This window comes from Mixophyes fleayi, chromosome 6, assembly GCF_038048845.1.
Source record: "Mixophyes fleayi isolate aMixFle1 chromosome 6, aMixFle1.hap1, whole genome shotgun sequence".
Lineage (NCBI taxonomy): Eukaryota > Metazoa > Chordata > Amphibia > Anura > Limnodynastidae > Mixophyes > Mixophyes fleayi.
In genome coordinates this window covers 165,009,189-165,027,780 of record NC_134407.1, presented here as the reverse complement: position 1 = coordinate 165,027,780, position 18,592 = coordinate 165,009,189, and the positions used below count along the sequence as shown (strand labels likewise).

Here is an 18,592-nt window from a genome sequence, read left to right as displayed (position 1 = left end):
TATTTTTCATCCCTATTAAGGTGAAGTTTAACTTTAAACCTTTTCTTGTGTATCACCTGGTCATGAAAACAGTGGTACTCTCATTGCTTGCAGCATCGACCTTTGCAGAAACACAACCACTAATTATATAATAGGCATGTCACAGAGGAACTACCCTAAGGGGGGTATTTAATTGTTAGCAAGTTTTTTTTGTTCCCCGCCGTGTAAAAAAAAAAAAAAAAAATCTCCCGCTGGTTTTTCACGCCAATAGCGACCGTTTTGAGTTAGCGCAGCGGGAAAACTCGTGCAGTTTAATTGAAAAAGAGGGAACACTGCCCCGAGCATTAAAATTTGTGTTTGCAAGATTTTAAGGAAGTGAAGGGGAGTTTTAATACATTTTCATACATTAAATTCCATTGCACATTGATAATATTTACATTATAGTACTTTCTTTAGCATATTATTAAGATGAACTATTTTTTACCATACAATCATCTACACCATTTCAAAACACATTACTACATTCATATTTGTACCAAAAACATATATAAATATAATTAATTAGTGATTTTATTTATTTTTTATTTTGTTTCATTATTTTTTCGCAAAAAAATCAACTTACACAAGTTAGGCATTAATGATAAACATAAGTTTAACTTTTTTCCACATTTTGCCATGATTTCAGATATTTTTCAGAGGTTTTTTATTTTTAAACACACCCCAAGGAGGTGTGAGATAAAACAGCATATTTTCCTGTTTTACCCGCCGCGTTAAAAACAATTGAATAGCTTTTTACGCGGCTGCCTCTCGCACACCCTATACTTTCAATAGACCTTCCACTGGAGCGCGAGAGGACCGTTTGATGAAAAAAAAAAAATAGCGTTAAATATGGAATTGAATTGCGGGTAAAGTTAACCCGCTCGAAAATGACAAGAAAAAAACCAGCGTTACAATGACTTAACTCAGTCAAGAGAAAAAACTCACTGACAATTGGATACCCCCCTAAAGCTTGAATTAAGTAGGTAAAGCTCAGTGGAAGGGTGTGTAATCATTTTAAGGACAGTTTACATTGTATCAAGTTGAAGTATGATAGAATCATGGGGGGGGGGGGAAGTATTAAAACCATGGGTTCAAAATCTGCAGTTTGTGTTTGTGTATAGCTGTTCATGTTAAAATGTTTTTAACATTTTTAGATTACTATATTTTAGATTTCTTTGAAAGTGAACTGCGAACGTTACTGTTTTCAAAGTTAGTAATTCGTTTGCTGCTCGTAATAAAAATAAAACCTGAATATTTCACATTTAACACAAACATGTTTGAGCTCTTTTTTCCACATAACAACTGCCTCGAACGTTCGTGAACTTATTTTACTTTGTCAATGGTTTGTTTGTTTTTTCATTTAAATGGTTCTAAAATTGCATAAGTTTCGAAGCAGTTAGGGTATAGAACAAGGAAGGAAATCGCCTATATGGGGATGAAACGCGTCAGATGAACAGCAATTATTTTAACCATTCTTGTGGACTACAGTCTAGTGCCTATACCAGTGCATCTTTCTATCACCGTTCAACTTTATACTTTTGAAGAGTCCCGAGGAGTCCCGGAGGAGACGGGGACGCACTTCTATGACGTCGGTCACTAGCGAGACCACGCGCTAGTGTTTGGAGTTCATGTGGTGAGAACAAGAGCTATCCATAGAGCTCCGTATATTTTCTGCATCTAGAGGAGGAGGATCCATGTCGGTTACACAGTACATAGTACAGAATAAGGTACTGGTCCTATAATACATCGCCAGAATTGGTAAGAGACCTTTGTTACCTTTTGACATTTCGTATTGGATTTCATCAGTTATTCCGGAGTTGGACCTCCCAAATACATCACTTTATTCTCCATTTAAATTCCCTGACAGGGTTTGGAAATTCCGTGAAAAATATATCGCAATCTCTATAATATTAGAGTGGAACGGTTTTTATACAGTTGCTGGACTGGTACATATAATATCTGGTTAAACGTGTAGGTGCACCTACCTCGCAACCAATTGTTCTGGCACAGATTATAGTCCTCATTGGTTGTACCTATTATGGTTTTTTATATGTTAGAATAAACATTTTATAAATATATACTTTGTGCATGAGTGTTTTTGTGGCAGACTCGGACATACCACCGCATACCTTGGTTGTTTAATTATCTACTTTTGGGGTGCAGATCCCCAGCGCTGGTACCGAGTCTGAGCAGTCATTTCAGTGCCGGACTAAGTTATATTTTGAGGGTATAGAACAAGGCTGGTTCAAGAATCACTGACTGCAGCCCATAGAGAAACAATGATTATATCCATCATTTTTATAGTTTTTTTTAGAGTTACCTGGTGCACCATTTCTTTCACAGGCGTCCCCTTATATATTTTGAAGTGTTATAGAGGAGAGTAAACGGTATTGTCTTGAATATTAGAACAGTTCTGGTTAATCAATAAAAATCAGACATTGCTCCCTCACTTCTACCATATTTCTTTGAATGTCATTCTTGCATCCTTGGGCACTCAATAAACTGCTTGGTTGTTAATAATTTTTAATTGTTAGGATAATGTCACCGGTGCAATTAAAACACTATCTTTTAAATGCCGTATTTAACTGTTAGAGCAAAAATACTTAGCAATGAATGGAAACTCAGAAGTAGCAATATTAGAGCAAATAAACAGTAGTTCAGATTGTAGATTCATAATTACTTATGAGTGCTTTAGAAATTAATCCAGTCTTTCCCAAACCCAGTCTTCAGGGACCCCTAACAGAGAAGGTTTTCCAGGTCACAAGTGAAATAATTATACCACCTGTGGATTTTTAAAAATGTGTCAGTCAGTAATGAATACACCTGTGCTCCAGAAAAGAGATATGGAAAACATGCACTGTTAGGGGTCCCTGAGGACTGGGTTTAGGAAACACTGGCTTAATAGTTTGTGGATGGGGCAGCAGATCTAAGACATTTCCCACAAAAGGATGCTTTGGAAGTATTTTGCATTTAAATACTGTACTTCAACATTTCCAGCGACAGCATATTTCATAGGAGGATCCCAGGATATTAGTGCATATTTCCAAACATTTTGGAAAGAATTTAATTTACCACAATGTTCTGCTGAACATCACAACTGCACACATTTCCAGGTACTACAGTACCCCAACATTCTTGACCATTCTGGAGGCACTCCTGTTGCGCCTAAACTCTGCCGACAGATCCACAAATTTGGTTAAAACAGTCCACCTGCTTTTGCAGCCCACAAATTGGAATATTCAAATTCGGGACAGGAGGTATGAGTTATGGGCAGCTAGCAACAATGCAATATGTTTTATTTTTGCACATATAATATCACCGGTCAACGGTCCTTGTCTGTTTATGCATTTCTTAACTAACACCTCGTTGCCTTTGATAACTACAGGCTTTCTACCACCATCAATGGGAAATAGAATGCTTATGACTAAATACTTAATCAAATGAATAGCAATGTGGAGCAAGAACATTTTGCAGCATGAGGTGCTTTAAGGGAGTACTGTACTTAAATTAATTTTTTTAACAAAACAATCACCCCGCCTACTGTGGACAGGGTTCTCATTTCCAGGACACATGCATTTTCCCTTCCTTGGATGCTTAACAGTCAGTTTACCAGGGAACAGTACCCTGAAGAACTTGAATGAATAGTCAGCAGTGCAAGTGTATCCAGAATGCTGATGGATTTGGCGGCATTTTCAGTGCATGTGCAATGTTGGATAGTTGTAGGTTAGTAATACTTCAAGCCTCCACAGCATCCCATGTATAAACATCATCATCATCATTTATTTATATAGCGCCAACATATTCCATAGCACTTTACAATTGGGGACAAACATAGTAAACTAATAAACAAACTGGGTAAAACAGACAAAGCGGTGAGAAGCCCCTGCTCGCAAGCTAAACATAAAAATAACTCAGAACTAATGCAACCTAAATCAAATAATACTAACAGGCAAATAGTAATTTATGTACTATAGTATTTTTGTAGTACAAAAAAATAAACAAAAACAATGATATGTAAAATTGAGCAATGTATCACCCCTACTAACCTAGACCTCTAGCTAAAATCTGCTTGTTTGAGGATTACAGGAGCTGCAGACTACCTGCAGTCTTAAAGTATAAATATAGCATTTCTCTTTCCTACCATTGGGGGACACTGCGAGACATTGGGGTATAGTAGGTGAGACTAGGAGTTTAGGCACTTATCAACTTGTTTGTTCCCCACACTCCTCCCCTACTATGCCCCTCCTCTCCAGCTCAGACCTCAGTTTTTGTTAAGTGCCTAGGAGATAGGACAGCACAGTGGCTTAGTGGTTAGCACTTCTGCCTCACAGAGCTGGGGTCATGAGTTCAATTCCCAACCATGGCCTTATCTGTGTGGAGTTTGTATGTTCACCCCATGTTTGCGTGGGTTTGCTCCGGGTGCTCCGGTTTCCTCCCACACTCCAAAAACATACTGGTAGGTTAATTGGCTGCTAACAAATTTACCCTAATCTGTGTGTGTGTGTGTGTTTGTTAGGGAATTTAGACTTTAGACCCTCTCTCTCTCTCTCTCTCTCTCTGTCTGTGTGTGTGTATGTTGGGGAATTTAGACTGTAAGCTCCAATGGGGCAGGGACTGATGTGAATGAATTCTCTGTACAGTGCTGCGGAATCAGTGGCGCTATATAAATAAAATGATGATGATGATGTCTATATGTCCAAAGAATAAGATACTGATTTATTCTGTAACACTTTTCCTAGCATTGCTTTATGTCTAAAAGAGCACCTCAAGGGGTAAACATCTGTAATGCATTTGTACAAAAATTACGAGATCCAGTTTTATTCTGTAACATTTTGCTTAACATTGTCTTCCGTTTCATACGGACTCGCTAGTATGTCTGAGCTGCATTATATCTGTGCCAAAAACATTTTTAAATTATCTTTTGAAAAGCTTAGCCCAAATGATCTATGTGCAGCTTACGATGCTAAGGTCTGCGAACGAGGTGCCCCCACTTCGGTATCAGCAGCTCCGGAGAAGCCAGTCTGGGCTAAATCACTGGCAGCATCAATGGCCGAACTCACTAAGGTGATGTTAGGGTCCGAAAAGGTACGTGAATCCCCCTTTTCTCACGCTTCTACACACACTCAGCCCACATAGATTAGATCTGTGGCAGGCACATCTTCCCAGACAGAAACGGCTATGTCGCTGTCCTGGTCCGTGTCCACCCAGACAGAGACACATTTGCTCATCATCTCACAGGGGTAAGCATAATTTGGTTGTTCAGAGTTGTTCACAGTCAGGATCAGGATATCGTCCATTCCTCGGCAGAGGACGCTAGTTGAATCTGGATTTACAGACAGTTTGTTTACATCTAACAGGGTCATAGTTTGGATTTAAAGAAGGGCCATTCAGCCATGGTCAGAGCAGTTAGCCAGAGGTAGTCTGGAGGAAGTTCCAATAACGGAGCTTCTCTCTTTTGCAGAATTACAGTGTAGTTTCCAGTGGCCCCTGGAGGTAAGAGTACCTCTCTTCCCATCAGCTTCGCTAGGCCACGTCAAGGGCCGTCTTAAACCTTTTGTTTTTTTTTATTTTCTGGGGTGAGGGTGCCCCATTGCGTAGTCACTTCTTGGCTCACATAGGAGCATATAGTACCTACAAAGGTGCAGTTAGGTAAGGAACCTATATACCTGGTGGTATTTCCGGAGGTTGGGGTATTTTATTTCAACCTCTTCCTGGCCCACAGATGGATCCTTTCGTTCCATTTAAACTTGCAGTCCCTCAACAGGCAGGCTTGCATTCTCTTGTTTCGGATGTAGTTACTACGCACAGTTATTGCAGGCAGTGTAGAGAGAGAGAGTTCCTGGCCTCAATATACATCATGTAGGTTTTCTTACATGTACCAGTCAGGAACTGTTGTCTTTTTCGTCCTGGCGGTACAGAAAATTTTAGTTCCTGCCTTTTCATTCTGGACATTGCGCCTCGTGGGTTTCCAGGGTTATGGCGGTCATGGCAGGGCTATGGCGCACATGGTGAGTCACGAAAGTATCCTGTCTGGATGACTACTTTCCGAGAGCTCTGTCATCTCTCTCTCACAGACAGATCTCCATCCAGTTCCTGGAAGCACACATCTGGGTGCGGAAACTACATAGGTCTCCACACGATCTGCCACAACAGATACATTTCTTAGACCTCATCTTCTGTACTGTGACCCACAGGGTCTTCCTACTGGAGGACAGTGCCCTCCCATTTCGGCAAAGGAAAAGGATGCTCTTGGTGCGGAGGGAATTTTTATCTTCTCAGTGGCATGAGGCTTCTGGAAAACAGAGTACCAATGTTCGAGGCAGTAAAGTTTACATGCTTCACTTTCGACATCTCCAGAGGGAAATTCTCCAGAAAGGGCTGGTTCCCAGGTTATTGGACTCACAGATCATCACTCTGTCCAAACCCACACGTCTATCTCTCTCTCTCAGTGGTTTAACCAGACAGTCAGGAGTGAGGTCAGTCGTTCACCAGGTCCTGGACCCCGGTCCTGACAGGCTCTAGTCTGTTAGATGGAGCCAGATTAATAGGATCCTTAGGTTTCCAGGGTATTTTCAGTCCTCCCATGAAGACTGTTCTTTCAAATTTGGTGCACAGAATGTGGTGTCAGGCCCAGCAGGTCCTGATCAGGAAACCTCTAGAGACTGTCAGATTATGCCATGGCTGTTGCATTTCTATGGCATCACAAGGGCAGTGTGAGAGACGACCAGGTTATGGCCTGAGCAGCTTGTGGGGTTTCCATACTTTTAACCATTATCCCAACATGAATAGGTGAGAGGAAGAGAGTCTCAGCAGGCAGACATTTAACCAGGGGGAATGGTCTCTCCATGGAGACGTCCTTTGCCCTCCTGGTGGAGTCTTGAGGGCACTTCGAACTTAATTCTCAGTTCACATCTTTATCTTTATCAAGAGACTGTCACGGGCACTAGGAGTTCTGCCCAGGATTCACCAGTTGACAATGCTTACCAGAGGGGCGGGGTTTACACAGCGGACCTCTGGGCAGTAGGGTGAATAGTAGGAACGTATATAACAGCAGATGGAGAGAGAATGCCAATGGAATAGATGAGAGTCAGTGACTTGCAGCTATACTGGTAGGAGAGTCAGCGACTTGCAGCTGTACTGGTAGGAGAGTAGAGTGGACGTGAACAGGTGAAGGAAGGTAACGGGAGAGTCAGTGGTCTGCGGATAGCAAGTTGTACCACTGCTGTGATGAGAAGACTTGTCCAGGTGCAGGTAGGTAACGGGAGAGTCTCAGTGGTCTGCGTATAGCAAGTTGTACCACTGCTGTGATGGGAGGACTTGTCCAGGTGCAGGTAGGTAGCGGGACAGTCAGTGGTCTGCGTATAGCAAGTTGTACCACTGCTGTGATGAGGTGAGGACTTGTCCAGGTGCGGATAAGTGGAGGAGTGATAAGAGTCTATAACTGTATAAACACAATTGGAGAGCAGAGGAGCTAGTCCCAAACAGATATGCAGCGTCACAGCTAATAGTCTATAGCAGGTATGTATACCGCTGCTGAGTAGAGAGGCTTGTCCAAAGCGGATATGCAGGATAACAACTGATAGTCAATAACAAGTATGCATATCGCTGCTGAGTAGAGAAGCTTGTTCAAACAGATATGCAGCGTAACGGCTAATAGTCTATAGAGGGTATGGTTACCGCTGCTGAGTAGAGAAGCTTGTCCAAAGCGGATATGCAGGATAACAGCTGATAGTCAATAACAAGTATGCATACCGCTGCTGAGTAGAGAAGCTTGTCCAACGAGGATATGCAGGCACAGCAGGAGAGCTGAGAGACTGTAGCGGGTATGGGAACCGCAGGTGAGCAGAGCAGGTAATCCAGCAGACAGCTGAAGACACGAGCAGGACACAGGAGTCAGTAGCGGGTATGGGAACCGCCGATGAGCAGAGCAGGTAATCCAGCAGACAGCTAAAGACACGAGCAGGACACAGGAGTCAGTAGCGGGTATGGGAACCGCCGATGAGCAGAGTAGGTAATCCAGCAGGAAACTGAAGATACGGGCAGGACACAGGAGACACCTTCAGAGACTCACAGGGAATGAGACTCAAGATCAGGCAACGATACCATGGCCACAGGTGCCTTAAATAGGGCCACAGGTGCCTTAAATAGGGAGAGGTGATTGATACACCAATTAGGTTAAAAGCAAAGTCATAAGAGTTCATGGATGCTGCGCATGCGCAGTCCATCAAGATGGCGGACGGCCGCGGCTCAGGACAGGCGCTGGCAGGAAGGATAGAGAACCACGCACCAGCGCAGAGGCACTCACGGTCCAGTGACAGAGACCCTTAAGTGGAATTTCTTATGCCAGGATGTTCCCTGGAGCTCCGGTCTGAGGTACCTGCACTGCCATGTCGCAGGTTCTCACGGGTGCTAAACAGTTTCTAGAGGAGTGTGGCTTCCAGCTATCCTGGTGGCTCTTCATTTGCCTCGCAGAGCATGGTTCTCAGACATTGGCGGCTAGTGGCGACACCTCCCTTCCGAGATCTAAACAGTCGGGGGCCTCTTTCTGCCACTATTTATATCGTCTAGCTCGGCTCTGTGGAATTGGAGAACCTAACCTTAGGGCCAGAGGTTCTTCGCAGGGAACAACGTGATACCTTGAAGAGAGCCTGTAAGGCATTTTCCTTATCTGCTCCTTTTTGTCTGTAAACAGTACAGCATTTGGTGTGAATCTTAGGGTTTTTCACACATCCCAGTGCTGGCTCTCTAAGTCGCTTTCTTTCTCAAGCTGGCTCTGATATGGAACTCCGCCTAGGTTCCCGCAAGGTGCAGCTCCCGGTACTCTAAAACAATTTCAGAGCCGGTTTACAGGATCATGGAATCTTCAGTCTCCTCTTCGAGGGGTCTCTTCAGGTTTAGCCCCCCTTTGGTTGCTCAGTTGAAACCATGAAATCTAGTTCGGGTGATCAGAGCGCTTGTTTTGGCCAGTTTTCACTTGCTGTCTTTGGGAAAATATGTTAATCCCAGGGTAGGGCAGTTCCCTGGCAAATCGTCCCCGTTCGAAGGGGTTCGGTAGCGGTAGTGTGAATTGCACTCTCACATTTTACTTTTCCAGAAGGATAGAGAGGTACTTCGCGCCGGCCAATATTGGTTCAGTACATTACACTTGACTCAGGAGCTTGTGGTCAAGCATTCTGTTCTTCCTCCTTTTCGTGTGACACACTTCATCGGCTGGATGTGGTTCATGCTCTTCGGTGCCAGATTGACCGCAGGGTCTCTATCCGTGAGACTAATGTCCTCTTCGTCCTTTCGGACACTCAATAGCGGGGCTGGTTAGTTTCCAGACTGTCTCATGCCTGCTACATCTCCTCCACCATTCGGTAGGATGTTCGCCACCCTTATCCTGTTCTGGTGACTTTAAAGCACACTATCCAGGGCAGTTGGCGCTTCTTGGACGGCACGTCAGGGTGCCTCAGTAAAGCATTTGTGCAGGGTGGCAACACCCACATCTTCTGCAGAGTTTTTTGGTTGCATGGCTTTGCATCCGCTAATGCGAGCTTTGGGCACAGGATATTGCGTGCAGCCGTTCAAGAGCAATCACTCCCTAAGAGGCAGCTTTTGGGGAGGGTATCGCAACTGCCGGCAATGGTGAGAGGTGAGGGGAGCCATAATGCTTGTCACCCCTGCGCAGAAACCTAGAGTGGAGGAAGCCGATATGGCTGTAGACTCCTCCGGGGCTTTTACAAAGGGTTCCCTGCGCTGTCCCTGTAAAGGGAGAAAAAAATAAAAACGTGAGAAAACTATTTCTAACTATAGTATAGGCAGGAGCCTATACAAACGTGTCCTATCTCCTAGGCACTTAACAAAAACTTAGGTCTGAGCTGGAGAGGAGGGGCATAGTAGGGGAGGAGTGTGGGGAACAAACAAGTTGATACGTGCCTAAACTCCTAGTCCCACCTACTATACCTCAATGTCTCGCAGTATCCCCCAATGGAGTAAGAGAAATCGATTTTATGGTGAGTAAAAATCTTATTTGTCAGGCTCAGCATGACACCAGCTGTAGTATACAAATACTTGTTAATTAGCTCTATATCTCATCCTCCCCAGCCAGCTATTCTGACTTCAGAAAACTATATTGTTTTGTGTGGGTGATGAGTAGTGTTTGAACTTCTTAATCACAAGCCTATGGGGATCTACAACATCCCAGGAGGATAGTGCCTTTGCAAATCAGATAGAAAATAAAAGCCTTCTCAGAAGCTGTTTCTATAGCCATTGATCTCAAAGATTGATGACATTCTGTCACACTATTAGTCTTTATATTTATCTTTTTATTTTATTTTTTTATGAACCCACGTTAAATATTATTTTGAAAAATATGAGAGACCTTAATGAAACCAAAGACAAGGAAAAAAATACTGCAACCAACAGTGGACAGTGGCTTTCATTTTCTAAACCATTGGTTGAAATGGAAATTTAGTGGTATGGGAAATGTAATGGGAATGAAAGTGAGTGGAATTTAATAGTTTTACAATGAAGGCGGTAGGAGAAATCGCGGTATCACATGCCACCCTATACACCACCACTTTGTGGAATAACATACGATTGGTTGCTATGAATTACAGCATTTTGTACAAGTTTTTACAAATGTCTATATACATGTATAGCACTTAAGCAAAGGTACTCCATTGTCTGTGAAATCTTTTGTGCAAAAGTCATTGCTTGGCCATGATAATTATGATCTACCTTTAGCTCAGAGGCACAACTAGCTGTGGGCCACAGTGCAGGTAAGCGGGTATCGGGGTACCCAACACTATGCATCTGCCATGCAGCAGGCCCCATTATCTCTATGGGCCCCAGTGCATGGCACCTGCCGCAACAATGGTAGTTCCACCACTGCTTTAGCTACATATCTCCCAACTGTCTTGATTTCAGCAGGACAGTCCCGATTTTAGTCTCTGTGCCACTGTCCCGCCCAGTGACATTTTTCTCTCGTGGGTGGGAATGTTGGGGGAAGGGAGGTATGTAATGGCCATCACTATGCATCCCTCTAAGGGCGTACACCCCGTTGTGATATGGCCACGCCCCCTGTCCTACTGGTGGGGCATACATGTTGGTAGGTATGTAACTATTAGTACATAGTGAAATAGAAGTGCCCGCCCTCTCCTGTTCCATATCATCCAGTGAAATTCCAGCAGGTCTTTTTCTTTACCCCCAGTGGCTGGCAGTGCAGCTCATGTGTGACTTCTGCAGACAAGCTTGAAGTGAGAGATAACTGCTATGAGCGAAAAGAGCTTCTCAGTGAATAAGAAAAAAGGACATGGAAATATTGCTATTTTACAATGTATTATGTCAGTACGTAATTTATTTTTCATTTTAGCTGGGTACATTTTTCACTTTACCCATGTATCTAAATCTTTAGATTTTTTTATCACCTATATGGTGTCTTTTTACTAATCTGCAATATATGGGATTACCACTATATCACAATGCATTGTCAGCGTGGAAAGCGATTATATCACTTTTTCCGCATGGTTTAGGCATTTTTAAGTAAAATTCTAATTTCATAAAAACCTACCACAGGAGACATCGGAGACATTTGCTGTGAGTTGTGACATTTTGGTCCAGCCCCTGGACCAATTGCGTTGCAGGGGTGGGGCCAAAGCTCTGCAATTCGGCCATGCACCTCCTCTCTGGGATCTAAAAAGTTGGTATGATATATATATATATATATATATATATATATATATATATATATATATATATAATCTATTTTATTTTTTTCCTACATCTAGTATGGAATCCAGCTTGGCACTGCCAAAACGAATGTTGTTTTGTTTAATATTATTTTTTTTGTCATACAAATAAATACCCCTTCCTGTGAGATGAGAAGAATGAGGTTTTCCCCAGGTGCCAAGTGAGCAACACATAGGAGGTTTCTGAAAATGCTCCCCCCAAAAAGGAAGGAGAATTGCATTTGGGATCAGTTGACTTAACACATTGCAGGTAAGTGTAATTTGGTGTTTTGTCAGTTACACTCAAAACTGAAAAAAAAGTGTGGGTCCACATTTTATGATTTGTAAATTACCTATATTGTAACACTTGTGGTCCTCACTTGCTCCGGCAGTAGCTATTAGTAGCATGGTGCATGACATGAAGACAGGTAGTTTTGGGAGAGGGAAGATTTTTCCTTACCCTCCTTGGCAAGTGTACTCATACTGTTATACCTATTTTGGCCAGGCTTTTTCAGAAATATAATGAGTGCTGCAAGCAACTTCTTTTATTGTTTTATGATGGGCTGAATTATTGTAAAATAATGCCTGTAACACAAGTTAACAAAATACTAGGTTACTTCCTTGAATGTGTTACATAATGCCTTCTATTTCTATTGAGAAAACAAATATGTTTCCAGACTGATTGTGATTTAGGGATCTATTTATCATTGGTGAATAGTTGGCAGCAGAGTGTATCAATTTGTATCGGTGCATACCGAAACCCCCCCCCCCCCCCCCCACACACACCTAAAATAACTAAAAACTCCTTCAAGGAAGGTGACCACCATTTGGCTGCTGTGCATGCGTGGCTAAGGTCATGCACAGCGATGTTACACAGTAATGGACCCCAGTTGAACTTCATTGAAAGGTAAGCCGACGTATTCCCGATATGCCATTACTTTTTTTTTTTTTTTTTTTAAGCAGTGACTAATGTAAAATAGGTTAAGGCAGGAGAAATATCTGATTTCTCCTGCTTTCACCTATTAATAAAGTGAAAGAAAAGCTGCGATGGCCAATGGTTTGAGAAAAATGTCTCCACATTTTTGGCTCATCACAGCTTAACAAATATACCGCTTGGGCAGCTGGGTATTTAGTATTTAGATACTGGTGCTTTTTCATTGGCAGCCCACTATCTGGTTACCGAGATTTGTACCTCGCCGCTGACCACAGTGATTGTCTCAGTTACTATGGTAACACTGTATGCTATAAAAAGTTGGCGAGCAATTGGAGTCAGCATGTCACCAAAGAATACTGTGTAATGGGAAAAGCCGGCTTCAGAGTGATTGAGAAAAATGTATAGAACGAAAACCCTCCACTGATTGAGAAAAATACCAACAGAATAATTGCCCTCCAATGGCGTTTTGCGGAGCTGGTTGCCATCGTTACAGATGATACCTATTATCCTCTCACATTTCTTTGTTGTCATAATGGTTGTGTCTAGATCCCCTTCAGCTAAGTTACCTGTTACATTCACCGCATGCGAAAAAGCGCACACTGTGTGAGCCATTTAGATCCCCCTTCTCTCAAAGTACCATTTTGCCCCCTTCTGGCCGGCTAATGAATAGGAAGAAGTTTTACCCGGCTAAAAATGATGTGTGTAGATCCCCCTTCTCTGACAACCATTTGTCTGAGGTCATTTTGAGTGAAGGAATTTAGCCAGCTTAGAGTGAAATGGCTATTTCCTTACTTCCCAAATTACCTTTTTTACATTTATATTGTACTATTTTAAAACAGAATGCTAGTCATTTTGAGTAAAAGGAATTTGAGTAAAATGGATTTAGCCAGCCTACATTATTGACTTAATTCCAGAATGACCTTTTCCATTTATATTGCACCATTGTACCCGAGAGCTGAGGTCATTTTGAGTGATGGGATTTAGCCAGCTCACACTAAAATTGCTATTTCCTTTCTTCCAGAATGACTTCTACCATTTATATTGTACTATATTACAACAGAGTGCTGGTCATTTTGAGTTATGGGATTTAGCCAGCCTGTAGTGATGTCTCTAGATCCTCTTCAGCCAAGGTACCCGCTACACATTCACTGTGAGTGTTCCAGGTTAAATGAGGTAATTTCGGTTTCAAAGAGTTAATGACTCATGAATGCAAGATTTATTGTGAAATGTACCTTTATTTTTAAAATAAACATAACATAAAAGAAAAAGTAAATCAAATACTTAGCTTCCGATATGTTCAAGTAACAGTCAATTTCTAGGACCCCTCTTTCACATGAACGCTGGAAAAACAATAGGCACCTTTCTTCATCAAGGTCCAGTCATGAGGCAAGGGTCTCTCTGGCTGCATTCCAGTTTTATACTCAGAGAAGAAAGGGTATTACAATCAACTTACCTATAAGGGTATGAACATATTGTTAGACTCTATTGGTACATTACTGATAAATAAAAATACATTTTATGCATATGTGCAGAATCATCTACAACATCCCCCTGGCAAAATATGTGGAGATGTCTCGGCCCAGCCTTTGAGCAGATAAGCATTTTACAATACACACAGGTCTTATATTACTGAGGTTTCTTCAAATAATGGTAGTATCAATACAAAAGAACATGAAATGGATAGTATAATATGTGCAGTGTGACTTGAATTAGGTTCCAAGTCACTCTAAAAAAATATTTATTTAGCCATTTACTTTTTATTTTGATAAGATGTACATATTCAGGGCAGCACAGTGGCCTAGTGGTTAGCACTTCTGCCTCATAGCACTGGAGTCATGAGTTCGATTCCCGACCATGGCCTTATCTGTGTCGAGTTTGTATGTTCTTCCTGTGCTTGTGTGGGTTTCCTCCGGGTGTTCCGGTTTCCTCCCACATTCAAAAAAGAAAAAAAAACAAAAAACATACTAGTAGGTTAATTGGCTGCTATCAAAATTGACCTTAGTCTCTCTCTCTGTCTGTGTGCATGTGTATGTTAGGGAATTTAGACTGTAAGCTCCAATGGGGCAGGGACTGATGTGAATGAGTTCTCTGTACAACGCTGCAGAATTAGTGGCGCTATATAAATGACTGATGATGATATTAGGACAACCTTTTAAGGGGGGTATTCAATTGACGGCAGGATCGCCGCAAAGCCCATGCTCGAAAAATATTACCGTTAATACGGTAATATCTCGCTGGATTTCAGCTCGCAGCTCAGCTGAAATCCAGCGAGTAAATTACCGTATTAACAGTATTTACGCGCAATATTACCGTATTAACGTTAATATTTTTCGAGTGCGGACTTTGCGGCGATCCAGTCAATTGAATACCCCCCAATGAGTTAATTTCCCTTGTGGTTACTCATTAATGATTTTTATGGATGTGTACACAACTAAAAACAAGAACTAGGTACACAGTAGAGAAAATTACTTCAGATATTATAATATTTGTAACGATTTTACCAACAACTGAAAGTCCTGATGAGCATGCAGATTTGTGTACACACCTACACGATTTACCTTCAGATCTGTAATCTTCATCTCTTTTAACCATCTGCTGAAAATATCATGCCTCCGCCCATACTCTATAGATATCTGGCTACTTTACTGGTCATGAGTGCATACACACCTTCACCTTTGCCCAATACCGCTCCATCATCAATCGTGATTTTTTAGGAAGTTTATAAAACCAAATCAACAGATGCAATATGTTTTGGTACAGCAAATCATCATTGTGTGAGAGTACACACTGATGCAATGTATGACCAAACAGTCGTTTATAGTGTGATCTGCACGATAATTGCAAGACAATGTGGAGTAAGGAATAAACTATTTATTTTTTTGGAGATCAAGGTTAAGAGAAGAGCATACTGCAAATAGTGTTGTAGTATATGGACCTTACCCAGACTAGATTGATCGCATTCTTATCCCCATATCTTAAATAACCACATTGAGTCAGGGGCTGGAGGGACACCTATTACAGCTTGGTAAAAAAAATGACACTACTGACACAGGGCATGAGACTCTGCTGACAATTATCATGGGTAGGTAAACATAACTCATCATCATCAATATAAACATGACTGTTATAATTTCTCATTTCACACCTGACCCTTACCCCATTAGTCCACAGTAACAGACTAAAGGGGAGATTCAATTAGCCCTGAGGTGTCTACAAACATCCGCGAGACACCTTGCGGCGGCAATTTGACAAATCTCCGCTGATTTTTCCTCTAGGGAAAAGTAGCAGAGATTTCTACTGTAATTGCCAGCAATGTGTGCTGTGTGATGTCCACGTGCCACATCGCCGGCAACCGAATCTCCCCCTCATGCCATCTGTTCCCTGGTTGGTAAACGGTTCTCTATTTCAGTGAATGTGGGGGTTTTCCCCCCCAACACAATACTTCAACAAACATTTTATTTGGGATGCTGATTAAACCAAACATTTAAATTCATAATCTTTTTTTGTTAAGGAAGGGTCAGCTAAGGGGGGACACGCAAAAATGTTTATGTGCCTCTTGCATGATCTACCATTTTCTAATCACCAGCCAAATTGTACATACCAATAGAACAAAACAGAATTTTTTTATTATTTAGAAGCAAAAACTAAATGTAACCACAAAATTCACATATACAGTATAACAATATTATAACAAGCATGTTATAGATCTATAAACCAACAGCTTTAAAAACATGTTTGTTTTGTTTAAATTACATATATAACTGTCATGCATTAGGATTTGGTTACCATTAAGATAAAAAGATGTATAGCATTACTTATAAAGCAGTGGGCAAGGTTCATCACAAGGTAAAGCTAGCATAAAGACATAAATATAGGAACAAACACATTAACTGCAGTTGATGACTTTCTTTCAATGCCGAAGCTTTGGTCTCTCAGGACTTCTTCTTGTGGTGGGCGGACCGGGTGATGATCATAGTATAAATTACAGAGTGAGCCCCATTTATGTTTGACAAATTTAGAATCAAACACACACCTAACTATAAATTACCTGCACTGAAAAAAGGAGATATAGTTAGCGGAACACTATACAAATAAGTGCCTGTGGGTGATGGGATTATTATGGATCAGTTGCAAAATGCAGAATAAGTTGTTTCTTCCCGATATAGCTGCAAAATGGAAATTTATTATGCAGGAACCCTTCTTGTAATTAGATGTGTTGTAATAGATGTGGTGCTAGACACACCTTTTTTTTTAAAAAAATAAAAAATACTGACATTTTTTAATCATAAAAGCTGTGAATATGTAATGATTGTCAAGCTAAAAAAAAATGTAGCCATTCAAAAAAAATAAAAAACAATCCTAAAGTGGTACATGGTTCTCATAACATATTCACAAATTATGTTGTCTTTTTTTTTTTAAAATATAATTAAGAGAATAGATAGAAGTATATTCTTTTTAAAATGCTTGGGTGAGATGCTATACTTTCTGCATTTATCTATTTTTTTTAAATGCTTTTAGGTTAGAAGAGGAAAGGGTGAAAGTTTCCGCCACACAGATGACAGATAGAAATGCAACAAATGCCTAGTGTACATGAGGAGGGGGGGATGGGGAGGGTTGAGTCGAGAATTCACTCCCAGGTCTGTTGGCTTGTAACCAAAAGAAAATGTGCTACATAAAAAGCAGTGTCTGTCCATGTTGTGGCCAGCAGTCCTATGTGTGTAAGTTACTGTACATTGTGAATTATTGTGCACCATGTTGACAGAGAGGCTTATGGCATGATATTAGCATTAAACAGATTATACAAATAAATATATAGATCACTCGCAGAGCAAGACAATGAGTGACCAGGTCCGGCCAGCCACTTGGATCCTCCACACTAGGGGAGAAAAACCTTTGTTGGCATAGCAATTACAAATAAAGTAAGACTTGATTTACAAAAAATATTACCATTTTTAGTATAAATATAGCTGTCAAAATAACAATAAAGATGAAGTAATCACAATGGTGAAAAAACCCTACTTTATAATAACCCTTACCCCTAAAATACTCAAAATAGCTACTTGAAGTATGTTTAGTTCACATTAAATTATGTACTTGTTACAAAATATTCATATATTATTACAAACTTCAGATGTCTGTATTATGAAACAACACACAGAAATGTCTTATTATTATCATTGTATATATTTGTAAGATGCCACAGTGCACCGCAGCGTCTGATCACGTCCATTTACAATTGTAATAACAAGAGACAACAAAACTATCACTCTTTGCAATTCATCAGACATTATCAGGTGGGATAATGACATGAAGTTTGGGAGCAGATATAAAATAACACTGGTTAACAACATTTGTATTTTTTGTCAGATTTTCTGTGCAGAATTCAATAATTGTTTTAGAATGTCTATCATGTAAGGATTTCGAGTGAGACACAATTAAAGTTTACAATATGCTTATTATCAATACATACATAGGAAACAATTAACTCACTTAAAATGTAGAAGAATAGGCTTTTTTTGCTGTATTTTGCCTCAGGAGCATCCCTTTTAAGTGTCAATAGTTAGCAAGCAGACTTGGGGCTAGATTTACTAAGCTGCGGGTTTGAAAAAGTGGGGATGTTGCCTATAGCAACCAATGAGATTCTAGCTGTCATTTTGTAGAATGTACTAAATAAATGAAAGCTAGAATCTGATTGGTTGCTATAGGCAACATCCCCACTTTTTCAAACCCGCAGCTTAGTAAATCTAGCCCTTGGACTCCACTTGTCCTGATACCGCTTTTCCATTACAGAAATATACTGGGTGAAACCATTTGTTAAGTTCATGGCTAACTGCTCCAAAATTTGCTGGGAAAAAATCCAGATGCAAGTCCAAGAAATTAATTTTCAGAATGTTACATCCCACGGTCTTGTAAGGTGTTAAAAGATTGA

The 18,592-nt window shown here is 40.9% G+C and overlaps 1 long non-coding RNA gene across 1 annotated transcript; it reads right to left on the bottom strand.

Annotated features, from left to right (window-relative positions):
• Nucleotides 1-17,994: 17,994 nt before the first annotated feature.
• LOC142160458 (uncharacterized) lies at nt 17,995-18,592 on the bottom strand. Its single transcript, XR_012693234.1, has 2 exons — nt 18,421-18,592; nt 17,995-18,242 (listed from the first exon to the last, which is right to left on the bottom strand). It is a non-coding gene; the product is annotated as an uncharacterized LOC142160458 (long non-coding RNA).